The sequence below is a fragment of the Barbus barbus genome (genome assembly GCF_936440315.1).
Source record: "Barbus barbus genome assembly, chromosome: 4".
In the NCBI taxonomy this organism is placed as follows: domain Eukaryota; kingdom Metazoa; phylum Chordata; class Actinopteri; order Cypriniformes; family Cyprinidae; genus Barbus; species Barbus barbus.
In genome coordinates this window covers 26,601,781-26,616,711 of record NC_136732.1, presented here as the reverse complement: position 1 = coordinate 26,616,711, position 14,931 = coordinate 26,601,781, and the positions used below count along the sequence as shown (strand labels likewise).

The 14,931-nt window shown below is 38.3% G+C and overlaps 1 protein-coding gene across 6 annotated transcripts in view; it reads right to left on the bottom strand.

Annotated features, from left to right (window-relative positions):
- LOC306865040 (septin-9-like) overlaps positions 1–14,931 on the bottom strand; it is a 94,589-nt gene that overhangs the window by 22,254 nt on the left and 57,404 nt on the right. Inside the window, exon 1 of one of the 6 annotated variants that reach the window (XM_079409385.1) lies at positions 9,601–9,700. The exons of the other annotated variants lie outside the window; for them this stretch is intronic. The gene's annotated coding sequence lies outside the window, so the exon portion shown is untranslated. Of the gene's footprint in view, positions 1–9,600; positions 9,701–14,931 lie in introns of those variants that run through there. 6 annotated transcript variants of the gene reach the window in all.

Here is a 14,931-nt window from a genome sequence, read left to right as displayed (position 1 = left end):
TACCACCCCAAAAATGTATATACTATGATTTCATTTTCTTTGTTTAATCGTACTGAAATAAGCGTTTATTTTAGCCTCGAACTCAAGGATGTGACGCGTTTGGTGTGTTATTATATGCTCTCGCGCCACACATTTATTTACGGAGTGAAAAACATCGCAGAGCAGAAAGGACCGAGACAACGAGTTGACGGACACGACAGAACAGGTCACTTATAATAACATGAAACAGTCTCAGCATTCAAATTCTGTTAGTTTTATTAGGAATTTCAAACGATAAAAAACAGTTTTGGGGCTGTTTAGTGGCTGGCGTGTTTTTAAGTTCAAGCGAAGCAGGAGTGCATTCTTATTAGGGGTGTAAGAAAATATTGATACACGTATCGCGATATTTTGTTTGGCGATACTGTATCGATTCTCCAAAACGGCATATCGATATTAAAAAATAAATAAATAAAAATCATACAAGATTCATGGCAGTTGTTTCGTTTTGAGTTCATATCCCGACCGCTAGATATCAGTCTTCATCTCTGAACTTAAACAGTGACAGGAAATACTAGCATCAGGGCACTCCACTAATGTTAGCGTTAATATGGTTCGCTGTCAGTAATGGAGGATGAAAGAATTGTTCCAGCTCTCGTTTCGGTGTACAAAGCTGAAGTGTGGCGCCATTTGGGCTTTTGTGGTAATGTCCGCCCCGGGACGGCGGTGCGAGTGCAACCCTGGTTCTGCCACTTGCTGCGTCCCGTGTTGAAGAGCCTTTGCGCAGGGTGCAGCGGGCGTTAGAGTCGCCGCGCGGCTGCAGCTTTCTCCCGTAATTCGGGGGCATTTTGTGCAGTTGGGGCGTTTCTCGCGTCGCAGTCTTGGCGATTCCACGCAGAACATAAACACAAACTGAAAAACCTGTGAAATCCAAGTTGAAAAGTTCTGAGAATGTTTAACATCTGTATTTATTTGATTGTTTTACAATTGTTTTCTTTAGGAATCCTGCAAGCACTTTATTTTTCATTGATATTAAGCAGATGTAATTTTTTGTTCAGATCAAATGTTATGACATTGTATGTCACAATTGTAAACTTAAACTGTGAACCTTTAAAGTAGAGTCTATAAATATACATTTTTCTTTTTATAAAATACATTTTATACATACATTTAACTGAAGAATCATGCAAGCACTTGAATATTTCCCCCTTTACTCGTAATGCATAAAAAGTGGTTCAATAATGTTGAATGTTATAGGGACTGATTATTGCAAATGCAGATCCCAGTGTGTTCTATTTTTTTTTTATTTTTTGCTAAGGTTTTCCTAAAAATATATATATCCTATTCCTAAAATAAGAGATATCCCAATATATCGCCTTGCTTACAGTATCACAATGTATCGCAATATATCGTATCACAACCCCTGTATCGTGATACGTATCGTATCGCCAGATTCTTGCCAATACACAGCCCTAATGTGAGTCCAGTGGTTTAACCTCAGTTTTATGAAATAACTTAAGTGTTATTTGAGCAAAAAACATACTTGACCACTTTATTCTCTAAAAATATTGATCTGCAACATGCACTCACAAGAGCATCATGACGCATGTGTGTGGTGTTCACGCTAGAGTTGACATTGTAGCATGAACAAGCTTTGAATAAAATTGTATTGTAAATAAAGTGGTAAATATGTTTATTTAATTATTTTTGCACAAACAAAGCACTCGAGTTGCTTCATAAAATTGAGGTTAAATCACAGGAGTCACATGGATTACTTAAATTATGTCTTTCCTACCGTTCTGGACCTTGAACGTGTCAGTTGTGTTGCTGCCAATGAAGGGTCAGACAGCTCTCGGATTTCATCAAAAATATCCTCATTTGTGTTCTGAAGATAGACTAAGGTCTTATGGGTTTGAAATTATATGAGGGTGAGTAATTGATGACATTTAATTTTTGGTTGAACAAATCCTTTATAACATTGTACGTGTATTTACACACAGTTTTTGTTTTGTTTGTTTCCACCTCATCGCGTTTATTTATAGTAATCAGAAAGCCAAACCTCTGTCACACCTCATCAACAATCTACCCTGCCACTGCTGCCATCATGTTTACTACTATTTATTAACTTGGCGAAATGTTTGCCGCCATAGCGCTTGTAAAGTGCGGTCATACAGCTTCAGCGGCCCTTGTTGTTTAAACCGTATATCTTGATTTGTTTACCATCTCAATCAACTTGAATCACATATTTGCATCGATATTCAACCGACTTTGAGTAAGTGGTTACATCCCTGTTACTCACAAAAGCAGCATAGGGACATTTTAAACCAGAGGTGTCTAAAATCGGGTCTTGGATGGCCACTTTCCTGCAGAATTTAGCAACAACTTGCCTCAACTCACCTGCCTGGAAGATTCTGGTATGCCTAGTAAGACCTTAGTTAACTGACTCAGATGTGTTTAATTAAAGGAGGAGCTAAACAATGAAGGACAGTGAGCCTCAGAGCAGAATTCGACACCCCTGCTTTAAACCATTACTTTTTTTTTATTCAAAATATTGAATGTGTTTAAAGTATTTGTGTAATTTGAAGTTTGTCAGTGTGTAATATATATAGAATAACCAACTGTTAGTAATTTTTACTCCCGTTATTTTCTGATTTTAAAGGCTCATGGTGAGACACTTCATACACACAAGAAGGGCATGCAAGCTGGTCTCCTAATACGAAGAATACGATGGTGCACTGCAGGACCTTTCTCCTTTTTATGTGCAAGAAAAGACTGTTATGGACATTTGTGGGTTGGGGGGGTGTAGCAAGCTTTTCTCAGTGGCTGTTTCCCATGAGGTATGAGTATATTTTCAGCTTTGTATGACAGTTCTTAGGCAGTTTTTTGCAACTTTTGTGTCCTTGTTGTATACATATACTGGCATTCACAGGCAGGTTGTGTACTGTTCTTAATATTAAAAAACTGTTTATAAACACTGCAAGAAAAAAAAAATTAAATGTTTCAAACAAATGTAGTGTATTTTGTTTATCTGTATCTAAAATAAAGTTTACATTATTATAACTAGAAAATTAATGTTAAAACTTTTTTGAACTTAAGTTGAAACGGCAAATATTGTGAAATCAAATGAACTTCAATAAAGCAATTCAGCAAAGGCAAGATTTAAAATGGTGAGTTGAAACGACTTGTACTTTTAAGTTGATTTATCTTCAAATATGTCATGCAGCTTCAAACAATGGCATAAATCTGTTCAAAAATTATTAATATTCACAATTACAATCTCAAGGGAATAATCGACAATTATGATTTTTGTCAAAATCGTGCAGCCCTAATATATATATGCATGCACACATTAGACAATTACTTTTGTATTTTAAAGAAAAGCAACCTGACAGTGAATAAATTATGTTGTTTCTCATTTTCAGATTAACACGTAAAAATGTTAAAAAGGCACTTTAATAACTCAAGATCAAAGGCCGTAGTGAAAAAGAATGCAATCCTCTCTCATTCCAATGAGTCATCACTAAGTGAACTGCTATGACAGACACGGTGTCGACAGACAGGTTTGGGGGCCTCCACCGCTAACAGCCTCTATGCCTGAGGAGATAACAGTTAGACGGGCCTACTGAACACTGAAACTCCCGCAGAAAAAAACAATGTAAGGGTGAGAGGAGAGGTGAACACAATAGCTGTTTCCTGGATTGGAGAATGTTGGAACGCCGAGACTTGTTTTTAACCAACATATGATCCCTACAAATAACAAATCTGTTTCCAAGCCATCACCAGAACAGCATTTTACATTTTTGACGTAATGAGAACCAAATCACAGTTCCGGTCATTACAAACAACACAAGCAGCTATTATCAACAACAGTGAAAATCCAACTACGGTTTACATTGTTATTTTTTAAATTAGCCTTTTGTACAACACAGTGATTTGTTAAAAACAATCCAACAAGATACCAAGATCTCAACGGACAAAAACAAAACTTTCCATCAGAAACTCGAGAGTTGGACGGTATTAGTCCCTCTCTGTTTTCAATTACAGGCAAAAAACATCTCTCTTCTAACGCTGTCAAGTCTCCAAGCATTCAATAGCTTTGTAAATAGTTGCCAGTAAAGAGAGTACGAAGAGAGGAAGTCAGACTGAGCGACTGATTTATTCCTCCCAGCCTGAGGTAAAGGTTGCAAATCACGGACTGTGTCCATGGTGGGACACTTGTAAAGCGGTCCCAGAGGATTTGCAAGAGCATACGGAGAAAGAAACGGTCTCATCCCAGACTAAGCGGAGTCCACTGTGCTCAGATCAAGCTGTGAGACCATATTTCATGAATTAGCAGCAACTTCCTGTTTGGGCCATCTGTAAAGAAAGGCATCTTTACAAGCACGAGTGGTCTTCTAACTATCAAGACTAACCGATTATATTTAGCCGAAGAGGATTAAGACAGTCTGTTAGTAAGGAAAATTATGTTCAATACTGATAAGCTCAAAATTATTTTCATGTTAACTGCTGAGCTAAAATTATACACTATTTATTCTACTTGTCAAAATAAATAAAAAAAATATACTTTTATTCTCGAGAATGCATTAAATTGTCCAAAAGTGATAGCAAAATACATTTATAATGTTACATAAGAATGACTTCATTTTTTAATGAGGTATTTAATATTTTAATATTATTTCACAGTATTACTGATTTTACTAAATAAATGCAGCCTTGGTGAGCATATAGAGACTTCTTTCCAAAAATAAAAAGACAAGAATAATGTACTGACCTTTTAAACAGTAGTGTGTATCCAATACTGAGCCACAGATTAATTTACAATATCTAATATATGTTGATAACCAATATAGTACAAATATGTGGTGCACCTCTAGCCCTAATTGAAGGACCTGTATGATTTGTCAGAATCAAGCAGCCATCACTGGAGAGGAACCCCAGATGGCCAGACAGGCATGAGCTGTATAAGAAACCCATATATACTGTGTGTAAAATATATAAATTAACTTTAGCTGATAAGACATTTCCTGTGAGCTCTGGAAAAAATGGTCACAACTCGTTCAATATGTCTGTTCTTCTCCTTACACATTCCCCAACATTATTCCAAAGAAATAAAAATAAAATGGCAAGATGATTCATATATCTTGTCTTCTACACTATATTTTTGTCAAACGGTACCATTACCATTTCAAAGATTGCGGGGAGAAAAAACGCCATTACTCAGGAGAGCCAGTCACTTTGCTAAAGCCTTTACTTCTCAGAAGTAAATGATTCCAGAAAAAAACAAAAAAAACAACCACTAAGTACTGCCTGGAAGATACCCGAGGATATGCAATATACAACGAGATACATACAGTTATCTGAAAGATTATGATCAAGCTCCGGAAAACTACAAAAGAAACACAGAGGCAAGATCCAGCCAGTTAGAGACTTACAGAACGATTCAAGCAAGGTCATAGTGGGAAGATCAACGAGAGAGAGAGAGAGAGGAGAGAGAGAGAGAGAGAGAGAGAGAGAGAGAGAGAGAGAGACAAAAGGAGAGAGGGCATAAGCAAACTGTGGCCTCCCACAGAGAGCAGCTCAATGCAGAAGGGAAATTGATGTTAACTCTACACAAACACAGTGTTAGACCACAGAGTGTTGGGGCGGTGAGGATGACCTCTGATGCTCGGGGTTGTAAAAGCAGATGGTGTCATGCACACAAAAGGAAAAACGTCTGGAAGTGAGGGATATCGTACTCCCAAACTGGCAAAGGACAGCAGAAGTGTGAGTGAGCGATAAGGACGGTGGATAAACAATATGGAACAGGAAACATTCCTAAATGGTATGCTCATCCACTTTTACGTTTGATGAAACCAACTCCCAATGTTGGTATAGTATGCGTATTAACATTCCTGACTGCCAAAATATTAAATGCGCAAAGAGGAAATGTTCTGCCAACAAGCTTTTAGTCGAAATGAAGTCATCTGCAATCTGTTCCTCTGGCTAAACAGATATGAGCCACCTGTACAGCATAGCTGGAGTGATAGGACCTTTGGAAATCTGTCCCTAGCATTCTTAACACATGATCCAACGGTAGTCTTGAGGGGTTAAAGTGTATCTGTGGAATGACTGGAATGACCTTTGAAAGATGGATCATGGATCTGACCTCAAGGTGAACGAACCGGATTTGATGACAACCAGGAAAAACACAACACCTGGGAATCGAGGCAAAGCTAATACAGCACAGTGACCTCACTTCTGCAATGTGGAAGATCAGTGAAGATCACATGAGAGATCAGATGAGAGCTAGAACGTGAGCGATTCCTCAGCATTCCTGTTGCAAAAGGGACTTTTAAATTCTTCAGTTCTTCAGAAACAGGCTCAAATAGAGATTCCTGCACGCTATCTGTATTGAGATAAATGAACACATTCACATAGCTCAGTCATATGATTGTCCAAATATGCTCAGAAACCATCTTGAGTTGTCGATCCTTGAAATAGGTCTCATGACCAATGTGATCAAGTACAGTAAAACCGCCAGATAATACTTCGTGAACAGACCAGAAAAGCAAGCTACTGTTTATGAAAAAATGAATGTTTACTTATGCTTAAATAGCCTAAGGTGACTTTTATTGTTTATCTTGAAATAATTCTCACTCATAATTAGGACTGTGTATCGAGTTCAATACTTTTTAGGCACTGACCGAATTGCCTCAATACCATCGAGTATCGAAAAATGCCTCGTCGTTCGGTACCAAATTTCGATACCTAAGGGGTTAATCTCATCAGCGTCAGTGAGCCAATAAGCCTGCAGCACTAGGTGTGTTTGACTAGAAGCGGCGCGGCGTAGATCGATCAGTGTTTGACATCCGCAAGAGCGATTCGAAAGTGTACAGAGCAGTCTGCTCTCTATAGTTCTCGTGGTAATGTAATACACTGATCGGTCTGCACAGTCGGTCCGCATCAAGTCGAACACACCTACTAGTTTACACCGGTTACAGTCAGAGATGTGGCTGTAGTGTGAATGCGTCCCAGCCCCCCTTAGATGTAAAGCTACATTTACACTGGTGCGTTTTTGTTTTAAAAGGAAAACAATCCTCGTCATACTTGTGCTTCCACTGCGTTTCAAGCGGGCTTTCCACTATCTCAGACAAACGACAGACCGGAAGTAATTTATTTCCAATGGAGAGTAGTGCAGGAGCTGCGTGGAGTTCTGATCGTATGGAGATGTCCGTTCATACTACATGACCGAAAGTGTGTGTTACGTGACCATTCATTGACACTGTAACATCATGCTACATAAGACAATAAATAAGATTTATATTCCGCTTTTACTCAAAACTCACTTTAAACCACCATCGAGTGTTTGTAATAACTTCCGATTGCCATCTGTGTGTTTTGCGTGTCAGAAGAGCGATCATGGAAGAGAGAACACAGGCAGACACCGCTGGAAGCTGCTAATGCTCATCAGTAAATCAGTGGAAGATGAATAGAAATGATGATTCTGTCTGAGCTATGCGTTTTAAAACAATCACGCACTAGTGTAAATGTAGCCTAACAGATGTGTAAACTTAAGACTATTTGAGCTTAATTAAAACTTTTACTTTTTAAATAATGTAATCTTGTTAAAATTGATTTCATAAAATTGGTATCATTCAGGAACCAGTATCGAAGTCAAGGTATCGGTATCAAAAATGTTTAAATGATACCCAACCTTACTCATAATGATGGTAAACAGGATTCAGTTGTTCACAGGAACAAGAATGACCACTGAAAGAGTACACTGAAAGAAATAATTACAGTTGGAGGCATGAATTTCATTTCTTACCACCCATTAAATCTAGACATTCCCCAATACTTTGCATTGCAAATCAGTACTGGCTATACAGGTGTGATGACAGACACTAGCAGTGCCTATGAAAGCATGTTTGTGATAACCTCATGTGCCGGGCAGGTGTTTATGACACTTAACCACGTGGCTCTCCTCACCACAGAAGGTACAGGGTGACCACGCTTCATTACTGCCAAAGACCGAAGGGTTTAATGCTAGCAGACATATACAGGAAAGCAGAAACACACACACCATGAATATTCCCAACAAAGCCAATTATGGAAAACATTTCCATCCCGCAAGAATCCTTCTAAAAGGCCTGTGGAGTTTTCAGTGGAAGTGGGCTGAAACCCTCAGAGGTCTGCTGCTCTGGGTTTGGGAGAGTATGAGTATGTCAACTGTATAAATAGAGAAAGGGCAGCGAGGAGTTTGAGATGACTCATCAAAATGAGGAAATTCTCCCAAACGAGGAACGAAATGTGCTGTAGGAAAGACAGTAGAAGTGGTTTCACTTTGTTAGCAGTGAACACCTCTGGCTTTCAAACAGTCTCTGACATGCTCCAAATGGCCACCTACAATGAGACATAGAGAGTGTGCTAACGATTCTTGGCCTAAACTATTTATTTTTAGTGTTAGTGACTATTTCATATCAAGCTCTGGCTGTATGTCAAACCTGTTGACAACAGAATCAAATGCTGACTTTGCTGTTACTCTAGACAGCTCTTCCCATATTTTTAACACCACAACAAATAGTGACATGTCTGTGAAAGTGTCATTGGTAGCAAATGAAATGGGCTGAAGTAAATGGATGAGAAAAACACCTGGGGGATTTTCACACACAAACAAACAGATAATAACAGACATGACAGGATGGAGAGGCAGAGAGTGTGTGGATTTCCTCCTGGACCACTGCAGGAAATATTCCTGGTCCACTGCAGGAAATATATTTTTAAGAAAACGAAGCCTGTTTTTAGGATTAAGTTTTTTTGCATTGTTATTACATATTTCTTTGAGTCAATTAAGCAAATTTACCCAATTTCTCATATATATATATATATATATATATATATATAAATTATAGAATATGTTTCCATTTAAATCAGCATGAATAAAAATATTATAATGGCACCCAAATACAATCAATCAAACATGCAAATAAAAAAAAAAAAAATAAACAGTGCTAAAAAGGCTTCTCTTCCTATAAGCAAAAAAATTAAATAATATTAATTATATATATATATATATATATTTTTTTTTTTTTTTTTTTTTTTTTTTTTTTAATTCTGGGGTGAAATAAAACCCTCCTACCTACAGAAAAATTACAGGAAAAATGAGTCTTTGAGGAGGTGAAATTACACAGGCCTAGTGTGTCTGGGTCTCATGCAGCCCTGTAACCTGCACACGTTTAATTACAGGGCCAAGACAGAAGGTGCAGACAGGGAGTAAAGGATGAAAAAGGAGAGCAGAACAGGCAAACACGCCCCCTCTGCAAACTCACAGATGCCTAAAGAGACCTAATAAATCTTCCCTGCTCAGAACTTTCTAGTTTAAACATCCGTGAAGCTCTAACATGGAAAACAGGCCGAGTCTCAGGCGTGAACAAGGAAAAATCATACTTACACAGACATGTATTTACAGACACACCTCCATATACACACACACTAAAGTCCACCTTGTTTTTAACTTAACTTTTCTACAATGTTAGTCAATGCTTGTAAAGAAGCAAGAGGCAGCAATACACAAACAGAATGGGAGATATTGAGTGAAAGAAAAGGAAAAAGCGAGGAAGAGAGAGTGAAAGTGTGTTGACCTACCCTCTGCTCGTCCCTGCTCAGCCTTAAACCTCCAGTGTGAGCCTCAGCTGGAGTCTCTGGGCTTCTCTCTGGCTCCACCTACACAGTGTCATGTGACACTAGCTCACCACACCTCTCTGCAACTCCAGAGAACTCAGTGAAAAGAGATGGCCAGAGGAAAGAGAGAGAGAGAGAGAGAGAAAGAAAACAGGAGGCCTATCTGCCTGACAAAGCGTGCAAACAGACACACACACACACACAAAGCTAAGCGGACGCCTGTCTATCCCTCCCCAGTCCTGAATCGAGAGAAAACAGAGCAAGAGTTTAGACTGTCCAGCACCAATGATTTATGAGTTCTGAATTACCTGAGCTGAGCTTTTGTTCTTCTAATTCTTCCAAGAATTTGTGGGATCTCAATTATTCAGTGAGAAATATTGAGAGATATTATATTATTTACACACACGTCTGGTTTACTATCCTTGTGGGGACTCTCCATAGGCGTAATGGTTTTTATACTGTACAAACCATACACTCTATCGCATGGAAAACTTACAGAAAACTGTCTGCATTTTTACATTCTCAAAAAAACTCATTCTGTATGATTTACAAGCTTTTTTATAAGATGATTTATAAGCTCAATTTATTGTGTGCACGCATGTTATACATATTCACATTATTTACTTAAATAATATTGAAATAAATCTGAAATGATAAACACTTTAGGATTTTATGAAATTCACGTCATAACTAATAAAATCAATTCTACAACTTTTTTTTAATGAGATTTATTTCCAGCAATGCATTATTAAACCGATTTAAAAATTGTGCACTATTTGAGGCCACTAATCAAATTGTTGTTTCCAATTTCCAGCACAAGATCTCAACCCTAATAATATAATTTGTAAAAAAATAAATATATTTTATACATTTAATAAATAAATACATTTTATAACCCCACTGTATCTTTTTATTTTTGTTTAGTCTTGATCCAAACCCCGCTAAAAAACACATGCTTGTCGATCAGTGTCCCTAAATCAAAAGCAGATCTCTCGTCATTCCTCACTGAGAGTTTAGAAGGAAAACCACACCTTAACTTTTACAGAATCCATCGACAGTACAGGGAGGCTTAGATTACACTCTTAATCTATGAGTCCATCTGTCCTCTTTTCAATGACCCATGTATGGAAAATTACTGTGCATTTCTATTTCATGTCTAGTCTCATGCTGCAAGTTGTATGTTGGAGGGAAAATGAGTAAGACTAATAATAACCTTGTTTACTTCATCGAATCAGACGTGCCAGATTATTGTGGTCACTCCAAACGTGTACCATGAAACTGAACAGGCAGCATTCATGGCAAATCCTGGGCGTCATAAATTGCAGGCCGGGGCTCTTGACAATAAGCCACTTCACTTCTTTCCCCCACCAGAGGGGGGGCTCGAGTTTCAACATCAGTTTTTATTAACACAGAGCGAAAATAAACCCTTCTGATGTTTGGCTGGGTTTACAACAATTTCAAGAGCCAGCGTTCCCGTTCTCTGAGGGCAAATCCTTCGCTCTCTGCGCTTTTTCGGGAAGCCTCCTTTTTGCTTTTCTTCTGAAGTGCTTGTGAAAGCAACAAACTCTGTGTTTAAAAGGAGACCGCATACTAGATAAACCGCTCAAACCTGTGGTTAGAACAGCACAGGCATTTGCTTAATTGTTTGAGCATTTTCTCCCCAAATAAAAAAAGAAACCCACTCATTTGCCAAAGTTTTCCCAGATGCTACTTGTGGGAACCCATCGAGATCTGCTCCTCTCCTCCAACATAAGAAAGCAGGAAATCTTGTGAACATGCAGCCATCATGCAATGATTGATCAAGCTCAACATGCACCCATCTCCAGTGTTTCTGTCAGACAAACAGCATCTACTGAATTTCTCCAACTACGTTCCCTTTTCAGTTTCTGGAAAGCCCTGCATGCAGATGTCAGAAGGAGAGAAAGAAGCTGGAGGGGAGAGTGAGACATTTGTTCCCTTGCTAGGAGGTCTTACAGCAGATAAACAATGGAGCTGCGCCATCTTTGTTCCCCAGTGCTGAGAAAGAAGGGCTGATTTATTCTTCTCCTAGACTAATGCAAACCATTTGTCTTAAGGCTGCACTTTTACAGTGGTCACAAGTGCACAGTTTACATGGCTGTGAGAGTATGTAATACATGAGCCCCTCTGAGATTGTGTTATGACCAAAACACCTCACAGAGCACATGGAGAAGCAACTTTCAATACAAAGTCACCTGTGAATTCTAGCTAGTAAACAAATTCCAATCAGGAATTTTCAGTCTCACTATAATAAAGGTGGGGTATGTAATTTTTCAAAAACGCTTTAGAAAACTGAGTCGGGGCAGAGTACCAAAACAAACTTGTAGCCAATCAGCAGTAAGGGGCGTGTCTACTCATGATGTGGAGGAGAGAGCGTTCAGTGAACAGCCGAGCCGGGCGACAGAAAGATAGAGATGGCGGATAAAAAAACAAAAGAGGAAAACTTCTGCGGAACGATAAGGAAAGAAGTAGGACCCGTGTAAATATCTGATCAGCTTTTCAGCACTGGAGAGAACTCAAGGAGCGGAAGGCCTGTGATCGGACGCTGAGGTTGCTTTGTTTATTCTCGATAGGTGAGTAACATCTAAAAAAAAGTCTGCTTACACTGGACGTGATAAAACGACCGTTGAAAATCATTTGAAATTTGTGTCAGCATGTCATAAAAAGAACGCAACAGCAGTTTTCTGTCGGGGATTTGTCGTGTGGAACCGTGCAGCATCCAGTGTAGTAGACAGCATCAGTGTTGGGGGTAACGCATTACAAGTAACGCGAGTTACGTAATCAGATTACTTTTTCAAGTAACTAGTAAAGTAACACATTACTTTTTAATTTACAAGAAAATATCTGAGTTACTTTTAAAAAAGTAACGCCAGTTACTTTATTTTCTCATTTATTGACTGACAGCTCTCATGTCCCCATGTTGGGAGAAATCGGAAGTACAGAGGCGTTGTGTGCGCTGTGTGAACATGATGTTACTGAAGTTCTAGACTAAATGTGAATGTGCATTAATTCATCTTACTCGCAAAAAAAAAAAAACAAACAGATTTAGTATTCATCAAAATAAATTAAATCAGTGAAATGCCAACTCAATGACGAAAACCTGCAATAATTAAATATGTTAAATAACACAAATGTATCTAATCCCATTTTATTAATGTCTTTGCTGCTGACCTTTGACGATCCAGTTCAACCATACTAATAAGCAAAACTAACAATTGTGCTTCATTTTTATTTATTTTTTATTGCTGAAGAGTATTTAACTTTCTTCTCCTGCATTCTACTATACAGACGTGAATTTACTTTTCCTTCAGCCTGAGGTTTATTCATTACACTTTTTGGTGTGAAAGGGCTTTTACATTTGCTATAAATAGAACGTCTTATATTAAAAACAAACAATCAAGCCCTGCTCATATTTAAACAGTAACGTGAAAGTAACGCAAATGTAACGTAACATTACCTTCCATAAAAAGTAACGTAATTAGTTACTTTTTTAGGGAGTAACACAATATTGTAATGCATTACTTTTAAAAGTAACTTTCCCCAACACTGGACAGCATCACTGATTATAATGACTTACCTCCGTGAAGTTGGCACCCCATAAAAATAAATAATCACAAAACTATGCCATTCGTTTGTGCTGATTTGTGCCGCAAAAATGAGTTTGTTCTGGTTTGGTGTTCGAGATATTAAACATTCTTTTTTTGACCCTGTGACGTCACTCTCCACCCCATGCCGTCCCGGTGCCATTCGTTTGTGCTCGATTTGTGCTCGTTTGTGCCGTTAAAAGAAGCCCTGTAACTATGACCGCTTCTTTTATATAACGAAAATAAACTTTTTACGAACAGTGACGTCACTCTCCACCCCAGTTCGTCTAAATCGCACAAAACTGGTGTTCAAATTTACATTGTATTAATTTCCCATCCTCAGAAATAACAACTACAAAACGGGCCAGTGACGTCACTCTCCACCCCATGCAGAAATCTCTCCAAAAAGGTGTCATTCGTTTGTGCTGTGGAAAGAAACACAATAACTTATTCACTTCTTGAGAAATTATAAAATCTCTGGAGAAGTGACGTCATGCAAGCCGTTCTCCATCCATCCATCTCATCTACATACCCGTCGCGCTCTTTAGTTGCTCACGCGGTGCTGGTTTCTGTCATTGGACAAAGCTCGTCAGTGACTTAATCAAGCTCAAAATCAAACGAAGGTGGTCAGTATTTGTTGACGTTTATCACATTTATTCACATTGTGCGTCACAATGTTTAAACTAGTCCTACTTACTATAACGCCTTTCGTTTGTTTGTGATGAGGTTTATCGTTGAAACAAATATTTAATCTCCTTTGTTATCATTATTCACCTTTTTCTTTCTTTCTTTTTTTTTCTTGGTCTAACTTTATTTAACGGACTAGTCTAGTTTAATTTACTGTATTAACATCTGTTGTCAGGTAGGTTTGTTTTAAATGTTTGCCTATTGCTTTACTAAAATTATAAAATAATAGAAGCATAAACATTCTGCAAGATACAAAGACAGCTACAACATTTTTCTCTGAAGAAGATGCATAACCAGTGAAGCAAGCAAGGACAGGTGAGGTGTGTTTCTTTTTGTTCAAAATATTTTTAAAGCAATACCTGGAAGAATTGTTTAATTACCTGTCGACTTGATAGTGTTCTGGTTTGTTGTCAGCATGATTAACCTTGCCAACATAACATTGTACAGACAAACCAGTTAAAGGAAGAGATATACCCAACAACGAGAATTCTGTAATTGTGTACTTGCCCTCATGTCATCCTAAAATGTCTGTGCATTTCTTTGTTCCCAGCAATTGTTATTTATAAGAAGGGGAAATATATTTGACGTTCATTTCAACAGCACAAATCAGCACAAACCTAGCACAAACGAATGACACCAGTTTTGTGCGATTTAGACGAACTGGGGTGAAAGTGATGTCACCGCTCCCGAAAATATTTAGTTATATCTAAGGAAGGGAAATAGATACAGTGTTCGTTTTAATGGCACAAACCAGCACAAACGAACTGCGCTGGTTTGGAGCGATTTGGACGGCATGGGGTGGAGAGTGACGTCACACGGTCAAAAAAAGAACGCAAAAAAAGAGCACAAACGTAGCACAAACGAATGGCATAGTTTTGGTGATTATTTCTTTTTATGGGGTGCCAACTTCACGGAGGTTAATGACTTCTATAGTATTTTGTTGCGCCGCTTGCGTCCGGTGTAGACAGTGTAACATCGGTTTTGCTTTGTTTCACAGAACTAATTG